Source organism: Gracilinanus agilis, chromosome 1 (assembly GCF_016433145.1).
Source record: "Gracilinanus agilis isolate LMUSP501 chromosome 1, AgileGrace, whole genome shotgun sequence".
NCBI classification, from domain to species: Eukaryota; Metazoa; Chordata; class Mammalia; order Didelphimorphia; family Didelphidae; genus Gracilinanus; species Gracilinanus agilis.
This window is the reverse complement of record NC_058130.1, coordinates 602,060,332-602,078,934: the sequence shown is the minus strand read 5'-3', so window position 1 is coordinate 602,078,934 and position 18,603 is coordinate 602,060,332.

Sequence of the window (18,603 nt, the reverse complement as noted above, 5' to 3'; positions counted from 1 at the left end):
GGAGGGAGGGAGGGAGGAAACATATACATACTTGCTCTGTGACCCTGAACAAGGTCACTCAGATTCTCAAGCCCTGAAAAGCTCTCTAACACTATGAGTTACCAAGCAGGTACAGATCTTCTTTGGTACAAGGACTCCCTACACTGATTAAATTATAAACCTTTTTTTTTTAAGTTCTCAGTATATTGAGGAAAGGGGAAGGGGAGCAAATCTTAAAGTCTAAACTGTTTAGAAGTCATGGATGAGCAGTTCCATTCTAGTAGATAGAAACGACCGTTTCCTCAAACAATTTGCAAATCAGTGACAAATTTAGAAATGAGCTAAACCGGGTCCTTTAAGACTTTTGAGGTCTTGAACCACCTTGACATTGAACTTGGATAAATCCTAGACATAAGGGCATATTCACTAACTTTTCTCATTAAGCTTTTATTGCCTTTGGTTTTATTGCTTGAAGACACTGTGACCCTCAGTAAGCTGTGGAAGAATAATCATCTACCTTTACACAAGAAGGGAATAGTCAATAAATATTTGTTAAGCACCTACTATGTGTCTAGCACTGTGCTAAGCACAACAAGTTTGGAGGCTGATAGCCAAGATGAGGCCAAAGTTGCCTGTCTTAGGATCTGCAAGTATTTTTAATGATGTTTGTGAAGTTATTTTGAAAATGCAAATAATGCAACATCCTTTTTTTTTTTTCTTCTAGAAACATAGTATCAGGGCAACTAGGTGGCCCAATGGATGGAGAGTCAAGCCTGAAGATGGGAGGTCTTGGGTTCAAATTTCGCCTCAGATACTTCCTAGCTGTGTGACATATGGGCAAGTCATTGTTGCCTAGTCCTTACCCTTCTGCCTTGGAACCAATACTTAGTATTGATCCTAAGAAAGAAAGCATTTGAAAAACTAAATAAAATAAATAATAATAAAAACAAAGAATCATAAGACAAAGAGCTGGAAAGATCAAAATCACAAAATTTGAAAGTTAAAAGGGACATCAGTGTCCAACTAGTCCAACTCATACCCAAAAGGAATGTCTAATAAAAAGGTTGAAAAGGACCTTAGAAATCATCTAGTCCAACTCCTTCGTTTCATATGTAATTATGAACTTCTAAAGCCATTCCAATTAATCAATCAACCGAGTAACATAATATTAAAGAATTTTCTTATACCCTCATCATGTATAAACAAGTGAAGAGTTTTAGTTATAATGAATCATGAAGGTATTAAAGATGTATTCAAAAGCTGACTCTAATGCGCAAAGTGTTCATGGACCAGACTTATGGTTGTATTTCTAATATTTTACATGACTGATTTCATCCTTAAATTGGATGGGATTTAAATTTTGTGCAACTTCAAAATTAAACCTCTGTTATTATCTGCAATCTGGAAGCTAACTATTTGTAAAGGTCCTTTGAAATGTCAAAGACATAATCTTAGATCTGAATAAGCTTGGACCAGTGTTCTAGTCTGGAAGGACTTTCAAATGATCTTCTTTCCTGGTCAAGCAGCTATACTATTATGTTGCTATTCGATTCCTTTATCTTGTAATTGATTGTCAATATTATGTTAACACTTCTCTTGTGCCACTTGTTTGATTGACATCCTGCAAGCCCCCCATCCTTGAAGCATATAACAAACAGTTCGGCTTGCTCAGCCCACTCTCTTGGATGCTCTCTCCGACTCCTGAGTGCTGACCTGCTGACACCACACTAAAGTTCTCTCTCTGTGTTCCTGGCCTCTTTGTTTCATCTATGCCTCACTTTCTCTAGTTCTTAATCTTAACCTATTGCTTTCCCAACTTTCAACTTCCCTCCTCAGGTGATTAAACAGGTGAAGAATTATATGTAAGGGCTGGTCCTCTACAACAAGCCCTTAATTGATTTGAAAGGATTTTAGGACTTTGGACTACTGAATGAAAGGCAAATGGCATGATACCAGAAAGTAATTGGTTGAGATCAATTCACATCACATTGCTTGGACTCTGTATGCAAAGAGCTCTTGGTCAAGCACTGACTTCAATTCAACAGTGGACCAGTCAAAAGGTAGAGGAAGTCCTGGCTCTGGGGTACCTATTTTGTTGGTTAGTCTTTTTCAGTTGTGCCTAACTCTTCATGACCCCATTTGGGATTTTCTGGGAAAAGATACTGAAGTGGTTTGCCATTTCCTTCTCTAGTTCATTTTACAGGTGAAGAAACTGAGACAAACAGGGTGAAGTGACTTGCCTGGGGTTACAAAGCTAGTAAGTATCTACATCAACACCAGAAAGTAGATAGTGGAGTGAGAAGAATGATCTTAAAGGTAACATTGCACTACTTCTCTCTTTAACAGAGTAGCCATTGGAAGCAGTGAATGCAGTTGAGAGCAGAAAAAGACACTCTGATGACTAACATGAAAAGAGAAGGCAAGTCATCCAAGAAGAAAGGTGTAGTTTCTTTTTCTTCTTTCTTTCTTTTTAATTAATAGAATTTATTTACAAGTGCCTTGGACCTTCTTCCTCCCCCTGCATCATAAAAGGCATTATCCAAGAAACAGATATGTATCTATAAATTATGTCTTTTATGTTTCCATTTTTCATTCTCTGGAGGTAATATTCATGGAGGTAGTTTCAAGGAGCACAGTTCCTTGTACAGGCTCAAGATTCTACTTAGGCACTAACCCTCAGACCCCACCAGAGAGCTATATCCAAGGGGAACACCATGAACTCTCAACAAAGGGAGAAAAGGACTTTTGGTAACCAAGGATCGTAAATTACCCCTATGCCACATTATGTATTTTATGTGTGGGCTCTACACATAGAATAGTAAAAAGTGATTTGAATCTATTCTTCACATGGTACCTTTAAGCATTCATCCAAAGTTTTTAGTGGACATTTTTTGTACAACTGTTCTTTCTATACTATCTTAATAAATAACCCTTCTCTAAATGTGAGATTGTCTGATATTTAATAGGAAGTACACTTTTAGGGCTGATAAATGACAGTACTAGAAACCCTGGCCCCTCAGCATTGTCCTTAGAACTCTGAGTATGCTCAACGATACAATGATCCAGAACAATTCTGAAGGACTTGGGACAAAGAATGTTATCCACCTCCAGAAAAAATAACTGTGGGAGTCAGAATACACATAAAAGCATATGATTTTTCACATTTGCTTATTTATTACTTAATTTTGAGGGGTTCTATATGAATATTCTCTTATAATAATATGGGAGTATGTTTTGCATGATAATACACATATAATCCAGATCAAATTACCTACCATCTTCAGGAAGAGGGAGAGGAGGGAGGAAGATAATTTGGATCTTATAATTTCCAGAATTATATGTTGAAAATTGTTATCATATATAGTTAGAAAAATAAAAAGTCTGAGTAGTGGTAGCCACCTTTAGGGGCCTGTCCCTAGAATACAAGTTGGAAGGATTCTCACAGCAGTTTTAGCTTTTTGCTGCTACTAAACCGCCATCTTGGGTTTGCCCCTAGACCACAAGTTGAGCAAGTGGTCCCAAAGAGAATAAAGAAATCTTAGATATAAAGAATGAGGTTACCTACCCAAGATCACAAATGTAGTGAGTTTATTTTGGAGGATCTGACTTTTTTGCCATTGACCTGTGATTTTATCAGTGTAAGGAATTCTTATCATGGAAACTCTCTTCACTATAAAGACTGAAAACTCATCTGTAACTCGTATAGTCTTACAGAATTTTCTGGAGCCCTGAGTGACTTATCCAACATCACCCAGGCAGTATATGTCAAAGTCAGGACTAAACTCATCTCTTCCCAACTGTATACCAAACTAATTCTCACTAATTAAATTTTAAAAATTAAAAATCAAATAAAACAGTGAAGAGTTTTTAAACTAATTTTAAATTACCTTAGAAGCCCAGAGAGATGAGGGGGGAAATAGCACTTTATGTGTTGTAAATATTCAGTACATAATACTTTAATACTTCAAGGAAGAGGGAAGTGGGAAAGGGAATAAGCATTTATATAGCACCTACTATGTGTCACATACTGTGCTAAGTGCTTGACAAATATTATCTCATTTGTCCCTTGCAACAATCCTGAGAGCTTGTTCCTCTTATTATCTCCATTTTACAGTTGAGAAAACTGAAGAAAATAGAAATGAAATGGCTTATCCAGAGCCACATTTGAACTCAGATCTTCTTGACTCCAGGTCCAGTGCCCTATCCACTAACCCAGCTAGATGCTCAAGGATCTATGATACCATCAGTGTGAAGTATACCCTTTTACCCATACGGATCATGATCTATTTATGTCCTAGCAGATGCTTTTGTGAATTGATGTCCAAGGGGGAAAAGTCCATCCCCTGTTGGCTGCTTTCTGGTGCTGAGCTTTTCCACAGGTAGCTAGGTTGATTTGGGCCAGTACACAATATCTTCCTACCTTAGTAGGACCTTCCATGGCTTAGACTTCAATGGCATAGTCTTCAAGAATCAAGGGTCACCTTCTGACAGTAATGGGGCATCCAAATGGGATTTTAGTGGTTCTGAGCAAAGAGCTAGAATTAAATTTCAAGCATACAACACACCCTTACTGAAATGGAAATAGCTAGTGATTTGTGCCTGTGCACTGATGAAAGGCATTGGTTTTTGAGAGTCCATGTGTGAAAGACAAATTCACTTTGTAACAAGGTCAACTTGTAAGGGTACTAGGCAAGAGTGGAAGAGTTCTTTCTCCAGGACTGCCCATTTTATAGCCTGTACTTTATTTTGTATTTTAATGGCCCTTTGTATTTTGAAGGTCCTTAAGCCTTATGTTTACTCCACTCAATAGAAGGAACTCTCCTTCACCCCAAATTAATGGGCCATGGAGAAAAACACTGGAACATGAATGTTCCCATCATGTCCTCCTCATTCTTCTCACTCCAGAGACACCTGAGAATACTGAATTCAATATTACCACCCTCAGAGCAATAGCTAGTGATTTTTAGTTATACAGTGTGGAGTAGAATGGTGGTAAGACTTTGGAACATGATGAGAAAAAGAGTACATATGCTAGGACAAGAACTGGAAGCAAGACAGTCTGGAGAACAGATTCCCCAGGCCTGAAGCCATAGTGAAGGGACTCAAGGGAAGTCCCATTTGATGGTTTACTATTTTAACTCATTATTATTACTTATACTGCTGGAGTTTCCCAGCCGGGGTTCCATGAGAGCCAGAGAAAATCTTACCTACCTACAAGGGTCAAAAGTTGAGCATCTAGACTTCAAGGAAAATACATTTATTAGTACACTGAGGAAGACTGCTTAGTCTGGTAGCAGCTTGAGTTTCTTAGGGTTTCAATTTGATTTTTATGGCTTTTCAGGCTCACTTGGAGAACGCATTCTGCAAGAGAATGGAAATGAGGGAAGTATACAAGCCTTGGAGGTCACAAGAGTTGCTAAAAGTCAAGTTTGCTCCTGTGGGAAAATGCATTTCTCATGGATTAGACTTATCCTGTGTTGGCAGTAAATCTCCAACATGGCGGTGGCCTCCTTCAAGGCAGAATCCTCAAGCTCATGCTATTGTTGCCAATAATAGGGAATGTTATGAGGGGGATAAAATATAGCTTGAACGGGAAGAAAATATAGCCTGAGGATCTCTATTTCCACAACCCCCATAGTTAAGTTTCTCTGGTCTCTGAAATTACTTTTCCTGTTTATCAAATATTTCCCTAAAATTCACAGTACTAATCTCCTCCACATCAAGTGGTTGTTAAACTGTGGCTGGTGCCTTGGAATCTCACTGCCCCACCCAACTTAACTATGATTCTACCACCCCCATCCAATATTGAGGAACACAATACCAGTTGTTACCCTTCTGCTTTGAAGATTAATCTCTTGCACACAGTAGGCTTTAAAAGGTTTGTGGAGTCAGATTGACTTGATTGAAGACTTCTGTCCTAACATGTATCCAGCTGTAAGGCAAACACCTGAAGAAAATGGAATTGATATTTCGACATACCAAAAGAAGAACTCCTCATTGCTTGATGCCCCCCATCCCAAACCAATTTCTGCAAACATCACCCTGAGTCATCCCCTTTGAGTGATTCATTGCCTCTGGAGCAACACAAGAGCAGACTGGCCAGTGGCGTCTACATGCCCACTTGAGTGCAACAGCTGCAAAGGAAGCACTAGGGTACGGAGAACAATGTCTTGGATCAGACAAGTAGAACTGGACCATTCCTGGCTGCTAAGTTTGTTCACAAGAGATTTCCAGACTGAATCCATCATTTCTGTCACATTGGTTGGGCAGTTGTTCACAGGTCGGGATCCAGAGTCCAGCATTTTAGTAGATACTGAAATAGATCTTCTAGGCTTATTTCTCCCAACATTCATTTCTCTGAATCTTTCAATCTAGTAAATTTTGAGTATGGGGATCCAGACCTTGTTTAGAGGGAGGGAAGGTAGTAGTTGAGGGCCTCAAGATAATAGAATTTTTTCATAGAGAAGAAATTGGGTCTGAATGTTAATAAAGATTAATAATTCTTGGGTGGTAGACCTAGCTGGAGTCCCTAGGAAATATCTCTGATTAGATCCTCAACCTAGATTTGATTTAGATCTAGCTTTCTGTCTATATCTTTTTCTTTTTTTTTTAACCCTTACCTTCCATATTAGAATTAATATTGTGTATTAGTTCTAAGGCAGAAAAATAATAAATGGCTAGGCAATGGGGGTTAATGACTTGCCCTGGGTCACACAGCTAGGAAATATCTGAAACCAGGACCTCCCATCTCTAGACCTGGCTCTCAATCCATGCCCTTTTACATCTTAGCTTTGACCATAACCTTCCTTGGTTATGTTTTATCCTTTCAGGCTTACTAAGTCTGTGGCATGAGTGATCCATACTTCCATTTTCCAGTTGTAAGGGGAATAATCATTTCCAAATCGAGTGGTTTTCCTACACCTACTTCCCCTTTGTATTATTCTCTTCCCAAAATATCCTAGGAAGAACATAGAAAATGTCCAATTCAGATAAAAAGTAATAGACTAAATCTAGTTAACTGTCACTGTTCTTCCATTCCTGTTTAGAGGCAGTTTGCTATAGTGGCTGGTTAAGGAAGACTTGGGTTCAAGTTTTGCCTCTGAAAAAGAATGGTTTTATGACCCTGGGCCAGTCACTTAATCTCTCAATGTTCTTGGCAACTTCCTAAACATATACCACTCAAAGCTGTGCAGAATTCTATTTCCTTACTGGTGTTTTTTATACCAATGAAATTACAGGCCCAGAGGGCAGTTGAGGTAGTATAGTGAATAGAGTATCAGGCCCAGAGTAAGGAGGGTCTGGGTTCAACTATGGCATCAGAAACTTACTAACTGTGTGGCCCTGGGCAAGTTACTTAGCCCCAATTGCTTAACTTTTGCTACTCTTTTGTCTTAGAATTGATATTAAACCAGATGGTAAGTTTTTTAATAAGGAAAAATGAAATTAGTGCCCATTTTTTTAAATGTGTTTGAATTGGGTTGGGGGATTATTAGGAACTAGAATCTCCCACACAGTCCCTCTTGAACTAGGGGCTGAACTCATAGACAGGACACCCCAGGAGGTCTCCCTTTGTACTAGACCTGACCATTTCACTCATTCTAGAATATTCTGAATTTTTGTATCATTCATCAAGCTTCTTGGACACAACCTCTTAGGACATTAATACTTTCATACCAGGGTGACTCTCAAATTTCCAAGTAGCAAAATAAATGCTCTCCAAATACAACTCTAGCCCTTTCTTCCTATGCTCTTCCCACATTTCCCCCTCCCTTCTTTACCACATTCAGCCCCATTTTTGACTATTTTATAACCAATACCAGCATCACCCCAATACCAAAACTATTTCCTAATGTCCTTATTTAGGCTCTGGGAAAGCCCAGGAAATGACCATCAACTTGTCAGCTGTGTGTTGATCATCCCCTCCTTCCTCTCTCTCAGCCTCAGATGTGCAACTGTTCCTCTTTTCCCATAATTCTTCAACCTCAAGCAGCAGTGACTCAAAACTAGATAGTGATAAAAAGGAAATCCAAAATCTACCCAGTGAGGGGCAAAACATAGTGACCCACCTAGACTGGAGTGCTGAACCCCCAAATCATTCCAAGAACTACCATGTTTGAACAACACCAAGTAGTTGTCTGCCATTTAATTTTAAGTGTAGTGTCAATCAGTCGGCCAACAAGCATTTATTGAGGAATATGCTAAATATTAAGCTAAATGCTACGGATGCAAGGAAATGCAAAAACAGTTCTTGTCTCAAAAAGTTTACACTCTAGAGGGAAAAGCGACATGTAAATAATTAGTTACATACAAAAAATATATATGGAGAAGATAATCTGAGAAGCAAAGGCAGCAGGGAAAACTAGAAAGTTTCTTGAAGAAGGCGAGGTTTGAGCTAAGTCATAAAGGAAGCCACAATTCTTACAGAAGGGGTAGAGAGGATAAGGGGATGCCAAATACAGGCCCACAGTGGAGTGTTGTGTTCAATGGACAGCAAGCAGATCAGTATAGCTAGATTGTCTGAGGGGGCAGTGAGGTAATTCCATTCAAATCTGACCTCAGACAGTTACTAGCACTGTGACACTGGGCAAGTCACTTAACCCTGTTTGCCTCAGTTTCCTCATCTGTAAAATGAGTTGGAGAAAAAAATGGCAAATCACTCCACTGTCTTTGCCAAGAAAACCCCAAATAGAGTCACAAAGAGTCAGACATGCCAGAAAAACAACTGAACAATAGACTTTGAGAAAGGTTGTAAAGAATAAGAAACCTGGAAAGATAAGGAGGGTCAGATTGTGAAGAGCTTTAAATTATCAAGAGAGGATTTTATATTGAATCCTGGCAGTAATAGGGAGCTATTAGGAAGAAAGAAAGTAGGTAACCCAAATACCACTGGTTTAATGGCTTAACACTATGCTTGGTAACCTGTCTCACACTCTGTGAGACAAATGACATCCTTGAACTTTTTACCTTCTTAGCAAAAAAAAAAAAAAAAAAAAAAAAGTAATAGATTTTGCCAAAATCTAAGACTTTCAACAATCAAACTTAATACAAAATGTTTTTAAGAGCCAGACTTAGAGATGGGAAGTACTGGGTTCAAATCTGGCCTCAGACTCTTCCTAGCTATGTGACCCCGGGCAAGTCATTTGATCCTCATTGCTTAACCTTTATTGCTCCTCTGCCTTAGAATCATGTTGATTCTAAGATGGAAGGTTATGGGTCTAAAAAAAATACATGCAATTTTCAGGCACCTTACAGAGATGGGGTTGCTAATGAGGGAAAAACAAGGAAACTTTGCGTTTTACTTTAATGAGAACAGGATGAAAAGAGACAAGAGTCAACAGCAAAGCCCAATACTTTCCCCTCACAGGGATCTTTAGGAGAGAAGCCAAGAACGACATGGGCTAGAACAGACCACAGATAAGTGTTGGTTAAAGTTTACTCAAGTTCTGGCCTTCTTCCTTTACAGATAAAGATAACCTTGCTGACCCATGGCTGGTTCATTGTTCCTTTTAGCCCTGCCTCTGATAGGGCCTGATCTGGGGTCTGGAGGACTGGGGACTCAGTAGAGTCTAGAGACAGTGTTTTGCCTGCTTGGGGTGGGGGCGGAGGGAGAGCAGGTAGCAGAAACATCCCAGCACAGGTATAGGTAACTCAGTTCCCATTTGGAAATTCCATTCAGGGAGCAGAAATTCAGCACAAAATCTGAGAGAGCAGCTGGCGGGAAGCAAGGTCCAATTTCAAGCTTGGCTCTGGGTAAAAGACAAGGGTCAAAGCTAGACAAAGAAATGAGTTCAATTCTCTGTACTCAGAGCCTCCAGAGGGCACATGTATGTTTTGAGCCTAGCCATATATGACTGGACCTGCTGTCCAGATTGTCCTGTCTCTGATCAGCCAGGATCCACAAAGTCATAGACAATAGTACTCTGAATTTTGTTTCCAGTAGCCCTGCATGAAAGCTTGTTGACTGATTAACTGACTAACTGAAGATTTGTGCTAACTTATCTACGTTCTCTCAATTGTGGTCTCCATTGTGAGCATGAGTATGTGGATAGCTGGAGTTAGGGCCACAGAACAGAGCAAAACTAACCAGCTCTCTTCAAAGAGATCAAACCCAAGACTGACCTTGGCAATGCGGAACTCTAACCAAATGGGCTAATAGGTCACAGACTGGCCAAACAAGAGGAAAAAATACTCTTGTTGCCCTACTGATGCAAGATTCTTCCTGCTCCCCATATACTGAGCCTTAGCTGGTACTCTTTGATGGCATTCTAAGCACTCTAGGCCAAAAGTAAAAGACTTGAACTGTTCCAGAAAACCCGAGGTTTTTTTTAACACCAAACATGTGTCACTGAAGGCATTGTGCTTAACCAGAATAAGTTAAGCCATAGTAGTGCCAACCATGATTGTCTTGAGACAAAAAATTCAACCCTGTTTCCCCATCATTTTGTGTGAATGCAGACCTAATATATCCTCATTGCACAGTGGTCTGTTGTTATAAATTGTAGGATTTTACCTTGAGATTTGTGGAGAAGATGGTTTAAAATGAATGAGAAAGACAGGAAGATAGAAACAGAGAGAAAATGAGAGTTAGAGAGAAAAAGTGGGAGACAGAAAGAGAGAAACAGAAAGTCAGAGACAGAGAGAAAGAGCTAGAAAGAGAGACAGAAAGAGCTAGAGAGAAAGAGACAGAGAGACAGAAAGTCAGAGACAGAGAGAAAGAGAGAGCTAGAAAGAGACAGAGACAGAGAAATAGAAGGTGAGAGAAAGAGACAGAAAGTCAAAGACAGAGAGAGAAAGAGAGAGCTAGAAAGAGAAAGGCAGAGAGAAAGAGAAGGTGAGAGACAGACACAGAAAGTCAGAGACAGAAGGAAAGAGAGACAGAGAAAAAGAGAAACAGAACGTGAGAGACAGACACAGAAAATCAAATTCAGAGAGAAAGAGAGAGCTAGAGAAAGACAGAGAGAAAGAGAAGGTGGGAGACAGAGACAGAAAGTCAGAGACAGAGAGAGAGACAGAAAGGCGAAGTCAGAGAGAAAAAGAGAGCTAAATACAGAGAGAATCAGAAGGTGGAAGACAGAGACAAAAAGTCAGAGACAGAAACAGACAGACAGAAACTTAAAAAGCAGAGTCAGGGGGAAATCCCCCCCATATCACCAGTCAGAAACACTGAAGTTTTAAACTCCAACTAAGTTACTTTCAGAGACTCTGATTGAACAAGCAGTATAATGAAAGAGTTTAACTTCTATACCTCTAAAGGCTCTTTGAAATAGAAGCCTGTTTGGCATTAGGTGGCCACTCTGTTTCAAGGGATGGAAAAGCAGTGACCGTGATAGTGACCTAGAGCTCTGGACTTGTTGCCAACAGAAACCTGGGTTGAATTACCAATTCTGACACTTGCTGGATAGGCAACCATGAGCAGGTCATTCTGGCCTTTAGTCTCCTCATTTAAAATAATATTTAATATTGAAAATAAGATAATAATCCATTACCTGTCTCAGGGTTTTTGTGACGCTCAAATGAGATAATGCAGGAAAACACTTTTTAAATGGAGTAGCTAGGTAGCCTAAAATAAGCCACCTACCTAGAGAAAGCCAGGCTTGGAGACAGGAGGTCCTGGATTCAAATCTATCCTCAGCTACTTCCTAGTCGTATGGTCCTAGGCAAGTCACTTACTCCTAATTACCTAGCCTTACTGTTCTTCTGCCTTGGAACCCTTACTCAGAATTCATAGAAAGAAGATAAAGGATTTTTTTTTCATTAAATACTTTATAAATTCCAAAGGGTCTTACAAGTATCAGTTATTATCCTAACAATAAAGTATTATTATGCCATAAAGAATAACAAATGTGAAGAATTAAGAAAAAAGTAGTGGGCAGCTAGATGGTCCAGGGTATATAGAGTCATTCAACCCTGTTTGCCTCAGTTTCTCCATCTATAAAATGAACTAGAGAAGGAAATGGCAAACCATTCTAGTATCCTTACCAAGAAAACTCCAAATGAAGTCACAAAGAGTCTGACAAAACTCACACATCTGAATAGCAACACGAGAATAGAGAGCTAGACAGGAGCAAGAAGATTTGAGTTTAAATCCTGTCTCAGGATCCTGACTTGGCTATGTGACCTCATTTAACATCTCTCTGCCTCAGGTTTCTGTTCTATAAAAAAATGAGGATACTTTGCAAGATCAACATAAACAGTCAATGAAATAATATCAATAAAGGGCCTTGCAAACCTTAAAGTGCTATATTATAAAACTGGCTGCTATTGTAAGCTTGGGAAAATCTGCATCTCAAATGAGATAATATAGGTTCAGGCCTTTATAAACCTTAAAATGCTGGATCAGTGTTAGCTATCATTTCTATTATTAGAAACAGGAGACTTGAATGAAGTGATGCAAGATAAAGGAGGCAAGCCAAAAAAAAAAAGGTGGGGGGGATAACATCCACAATGATTGCAACAGTGTAAATAAAGATAAAGGCAACTAAACTCAAGTCCAATACAAAGAACCATGTTGTTACCAAAGTTGCAACCAAAGTTAAAGAACACATCCTTCCTTTCTGTTAACAATTGGGAAACAGACCTCACTGGGTCTAAGAGTATACACAGTTTTACAACTCTGAGTATAATTCCAAATTGCTCTCCAAAATTGCTCCACCAACAGTGCATTCGTGTTCCTGGTTTTTCCACATCCTCTCCAACGTTTGTCACTTTGCCCCTTTGTCATTTTAGCCAGTCAGATGGGTGTGAGGTGATATCTCAGAATTGTTTTGGTTTGCATTTCTCTTATCAGCAGTGATTTAGAGGATTTTTTCATATACCTACATATGGTTTTGATTTCTTCATCTGGGAAGAGTCTCTTCATATCTTTTGCCTATTTATCAGTAGGGTGATGACTCATTCTTATACATTTGATAAAGTTCTCTATATATTTTAGATATGAGAGGCTGTCTATTAAAAAAAAAAACATCCCAAGCTTTTGCTTTCCTTCTAATCTTTGCAACATTTATTTTATTTGTACAAAAATTTTTCAAATTAAGGTGCTCAATATTGCCCATTTTACATTTCACAATGCTCTCCATCTCATTGACTTATAAATTCCACTCCTATCCTTAAATCTGATAGGTAGTCTGTTCCCTGTTCTTCTAACTTACTTATGATATTTCCTTTTATGTCTAAATCATGTAACCATTTTGATCTTATCTTAGAGAATGGTGTAAGATATTGGTTTATACCTAGCTTTTGCCAAACTAGTTTCCAGTTATCCCAGAAATTTTAAACAATGATTTCTTTTCCCCAAAACTTGGATCTATGATTTTGTCAAATACTATAATTTTTTACTGCTGTTTGTTATGTGTCTGTTTTGTTCCACTGATCTACCTTTCTATTTCTTAGCCAGTACTAGACCGTTTTGATAATTACTGCTTTATAATACACTTTAAAATCTGGTACTGCTAGAGTTTCTTCCTTTACATTTTTCTATTACTTTCTTTGATATTCTTGATCTTTTATTCATCCAAATGGATTTTATTTTTTCTGACTCGATAAAATAATTTTTGGTAATTCTATCAGAATGGTTTGAATAGGTAGATTAGCTTAGTTTGGCTTGACATTTTAATTATATTAGTTCTTCCCATCAATAAACAATTAATGTTTCTCTGATTATTTAGAACTAACTTTATTTGTGTAAAAAGTGTTTTATAATTATATTTATGCAGTTCCTGCATTTGTTTTGGCAGGTATGCTGCCAGATATTTTATTCTATCTATGGCTATTTTATCTATATCTTCTTGCAGAACTTTAAGCAGTAATATATAAAACTACTATTAACAACTGGTAAACCACAAAAGAAGAAAGTATTATGTACTATAAGTTACAATCATGCTATTCAGTCATTTTGCTGAAATGTTTTCAAGAAATGTAATGGAAGATACAAGATATGAGTTCAAATCCCATTTCCACATTTTTTATAAATTTATGTAATAAGCAAGTCACTGATCTGCTTTGGGCCTTAGTCTTCTCATCTCTAAAATGAAAGAGTTGGACTAGATGGCGTCTGAGGTCCCTTCCATTTCTAAATTTGTGATTTTGAGAACAGACTTTGTGGAGTGGAAGCAGATTATATGGGTATTTGCTTGGAAGTATCTCTTGTGTCAGAGCAAAATGTAACATTATGGAGGGTAGTTAGGTACCTCAGTAGATCAAGAACCAGGACTAGAGATAGGAGATCCTGCATTCAAATCTGGCCTCAGACAATTCCTAGCTGTGTGATCCTGGTGAATTCACTTAACCCTGATTGCCTAGCCCTTCTACTCTTCTGCCTTGGAACAAATATTTAATATCCAAGGTAAGAGTTTAAATTTTGTATAATTTTTAAAAATTATGAAAAGTAGAATTCCCAATAATAGAATAGGAAGGAGGTAGGCGTTGGTATTCTGGACAGAAGAAGACTGAATTTTGAAGGGACAATGTTATTATTGAGAAATAATATCTTTTCATCAACCATTTGAGAGGAAAACACATGGACAGATCCACATAGGAAGCCCTAAGGAAATACTCTAAAAGCTCACAACTTGTATATAAGTACAAGAGTCCTGAATAGCACCCACCTCATAGCAGGTATTCAATTAATATAGATGATATGCATAAAAATGATCATAGGATTAAGAAGGTTCATAGATTTAGAGTTGGAATGGACTCAGAACCCATCTAATCCAACCTCCTCATTGTATATGGATGAGGGCACTGAAATCCTAGGGAGATTAAGGAACCTGCCCAAGGTCACATAGGTAATGAGTGTCAGAGATTGAATTTGAACTCGTCACCTAACTAGTTAAATAGTGTAGTGGAAAGTGTTGGACTTAGAGTAAAGAGGACGACTTCAAATCATGTTTCAGACATGTATTATCTACATGGCCTTGCACAAGTCACTTAACCATCCTGTGCCTCAGTTTTCCTGCCTATAAAATAAAGGGGGTAGACTCAGTGGACCCCAACGCCACTTTTACTCCTAAATCTATGATCCTATGACTCCTGAGTCAATATCTTTTCCTCTATATCAAGCTGATGATGACTGTTTTAAGACAACTCGAAAAAGATGATCAAAGGACCATAGAATTCATTCTTGACAGGAAGATTTTACAGATGAAGAACTGAGGTCCAGAAGTTCTTTGCCTATATTTACGTCACTAGCAAATGGCAGAAATAGATTTTGAATTCAAGTCCTCTGACTCCAAAACCCATTTTTCTTTCTTTTGTACTATGATAATCTCTCATGAATAGCTGAGGCTTGGAATAATCAAAATCCCAAAATTCTTACATCTAATTTATTATAAAGAAAGTTGTAACATTTCTCTTGAATCCTTCTAAGAAATTTGACTGAAAAAACCTGACAGCCCTCTTCAGTGTCCTTACACACAGTAGGTGCTTAATAGATGGCTGTCAAATACAACTGAATTTTGTCTCATGTAAGAACAAAAACAATGGACAAATAGTCAGAGGATATAAACAGATAGTTTTAAAAAGAAGAAATCCAAGCTATTGACAAACATATGGAAAAGTGTGTCAAATAAAAAATAATTAGAGAAGTGAAAATCAGAACAACTTTGAGATTCTGCCTTACATCCATTAGAATGGTAAAGATGACAAAAAAAGAGGAAAATGAGGCTTGTTGGAGGAGTTGCCAAAAAATAGGCACATTAATACGTGTGGATTAGTCCATCCATTTTGAAAAGCGATTTATAATCATGCCTGAAAAGTAATGAAATTATGCATTTTGCCCTTTGACCCAGAGATATAACCAGTGGGCATATATGCTCAAAGAGATCAAAGAAAGAAAAAATGGCCCAAATGTATAAAAATATTTATAGCAATTCTTTTTGTTAGTGTAAAGAACTAGAAACTAAGGGGCTGATTTAGCTATGTTGAATGTTTGCAACTTTCCTGATAGTTCAGAAAGAGATGTCTTGTATTTTCATTCCCCAACGTCTTTTGAAAGTTTGTTTTCCATCCCTTCCCTTCCCTGAGTGCTCTATGCAGTCTAATAGTACATCTCCCACAAGAAATAGCAGAGGGTATGTTAGCCAGAGAGCATTTGAGGGTACAAGCACAAGGCTCTCTGAGAAAGAAGAGGCCATACAAGCAAAGTAAATGGAATGAACCTACTCTCCCATTATTTTTCAAGTAAATTGAGTCCACTTTGCTTTACCTAGGCATAACATTTATAAGACAACATAAAATGCTACAAAGCTGTAAGTAAAATAATGTGTGTCCTGCTGAATAATAAGGAAATTTTTGCTGGTGAGGATGTGTTTTAACCAAATAAAAAATGACCCAAATTTGACTCAGTAGGACAACAGTTACTGTCTGATCATTTTTATTTTTTTTTTCTAAATAAAGGGCTAGTCTGACCTCAGATACTTCCTGGCTGTATGACCCTAGGCAAGTCACTTAACCCCCATCACCTAACCCTTACTGATCTTTTGTCTTGGAACCAATATAGAGTATTGATTCTAAAAAGGAAGGTAAGGTATAAAATAAATAGACAAGCGAACAAATGAATAGATAGATAGATAGATAGATAGATAGATAGATAGATAGATAGATAGATAGATAGATAGATAGATAAACAGATAAATGAATGAATGAATGAGGCAAAATAAAATAGGGGGATTGGTCAATAGAGAGAATGTAGGGACTAAAGAAAACAATGGTTTTGGAGGGGACAGGGTGGCCGCAGCTAAGGTCAGCTAGAAATAGACTAAAAATGTCTTAAGTTTGCTGGATTTTTTTAGAGGAGGAATAAAAATCTAATTCAAAATGTCTCATGCCATAAAGGCTCAGTCATCGCTGGGAACATACTCAATTCCAAACAAATCTCTATCCTGTTGAAACTGAGCTTTTACCCAATGTGTCTGACTGCCTGTCACTGTTTACTCACAAGGAGGCAAGCCCACCTTCTCTCTATTTACGGAGACTTGACACAGGTCTTTCAGCAAGTCAAAAATCTTCTTAATTACTTATCCTAAAGTGACTTTTACTAGGCCCTGCCACCACCTCCTTTATGCATTTAAGGAATTTTTAAACTCCTGTTTTTTTCAAGGCTGCAAACATTACCCCAAATGCTTTCAACAGCTCTCCCATGCATACAAACACAAGTGCACACATGCTCTCTGCTTGGCACACCATTCAGAGATAAATGTGACTTTTCAAGAGTGGGTGAGGCTCTAATGGACACTTTGCAGTAGGAGCAATTAAGGGCCTTTCTCTCTAACCTGAGGTGACTTGATTCTTGCAGAGCTGAAGTTTCAAGCCTTTAATTACAGTATGTACAGTATATAAGAATCAGTGGAGTGTGGAAGAACCTGAAGGCCAGGATTCCTAGGGGATCCTTAGTACAAAAATTCTAAATCCAAACACAAAAGACCAGTGTCCCGTCCCCTTTCTCTCACCCCAGCAGGATAACAATCTACTCACAAATTATTAGCACATTCTCATGGGCCCACATCTCTAACGCATGCCTTTTGTCTCGCTCTTAATTTGAACAACTTCTGCTTTTTCTGCCTTACCTGAAAACTTTTTCCTTTCTCTCTGCTGGAGAGAATTCACTGGGTGCCAACAAATTCCAGTTTGCTAAAATATAACTGACTGCCTTCTGCATTCTGGCTTGCTGGCAAGCTTTCGAGGAAAAGGTCACTGTCACATTTCTCTTGTGGCCGTGAGCCTGGTTCCTTGTCTTATTTCCTTATGATCAGGAAATTAACCTTAGGAGTAGTGGCACATTTTTTTTTTTGCAGAGCAGTATAGCTTTCCAATGTGTACATATTGCAGGGGATAGTGGGGGAGGGAATGTTCGAAATGCTTTGTGTTCTTTGTATTCTTCAGTATCCTTCTGCTTACGTGGCATGCTTAGAAAGACAGCCTGGCCTGTTATTACCCAGTTTCCTGGTCAGCTGCAACCCTCCATTGCCTGTTTTCACCTACTCTCCCCATCCTCCAAAAACAGAAGACCCAAGTTTTGCCATTTTTATTGGAGAGATAAATGTGTATAACTGAGAAATATTTAATGAAGCAAATAAAAATATATTTAAGAAGAAAGATAAATGTGCAAGAACCTCAGGAGTAAGCACAAAGACATAAAGTCAAGGAGTTGGAAGGGGAAGAATGAAGAAGGTTCTCAAATCAATTCAGAATCTGTCCACCCAGAGAAGTTCTAGAAATGATCTTGGTGTAAGGGATGAAAATGAAAAGTTTAGTACTCAACCTGGCCAAAACCAGAAAGGAGAAGCAGGGAGGTCCCTTTGGGACAGCCAGGCCTAGAAAAATTAAAACCAAAAAATAAAATACTTCTGTTACTTCCTTTAATGTGACTAATTGCTTGTACCTCTGATTATGTCCTTAAGAAATTAACATAAAAATATAACCCATTAGTTGGCACATGTGCATTAAGAAAGAATGACAAGGGGGAGTTGTCAGTCTAGCTTGCTTGGCTCTCCCAGAGGTGAGTGACCAGAGCAACCAGAGTTTCAGTCCTCTGAACTCCACATGGGTGTTAGCGCACAGCTCTGCGTAGGGGCCTAATTTAGCACTGAACCCCTTTCCTTAATTAAAAAGTGGCTTTTCTGACTAAAA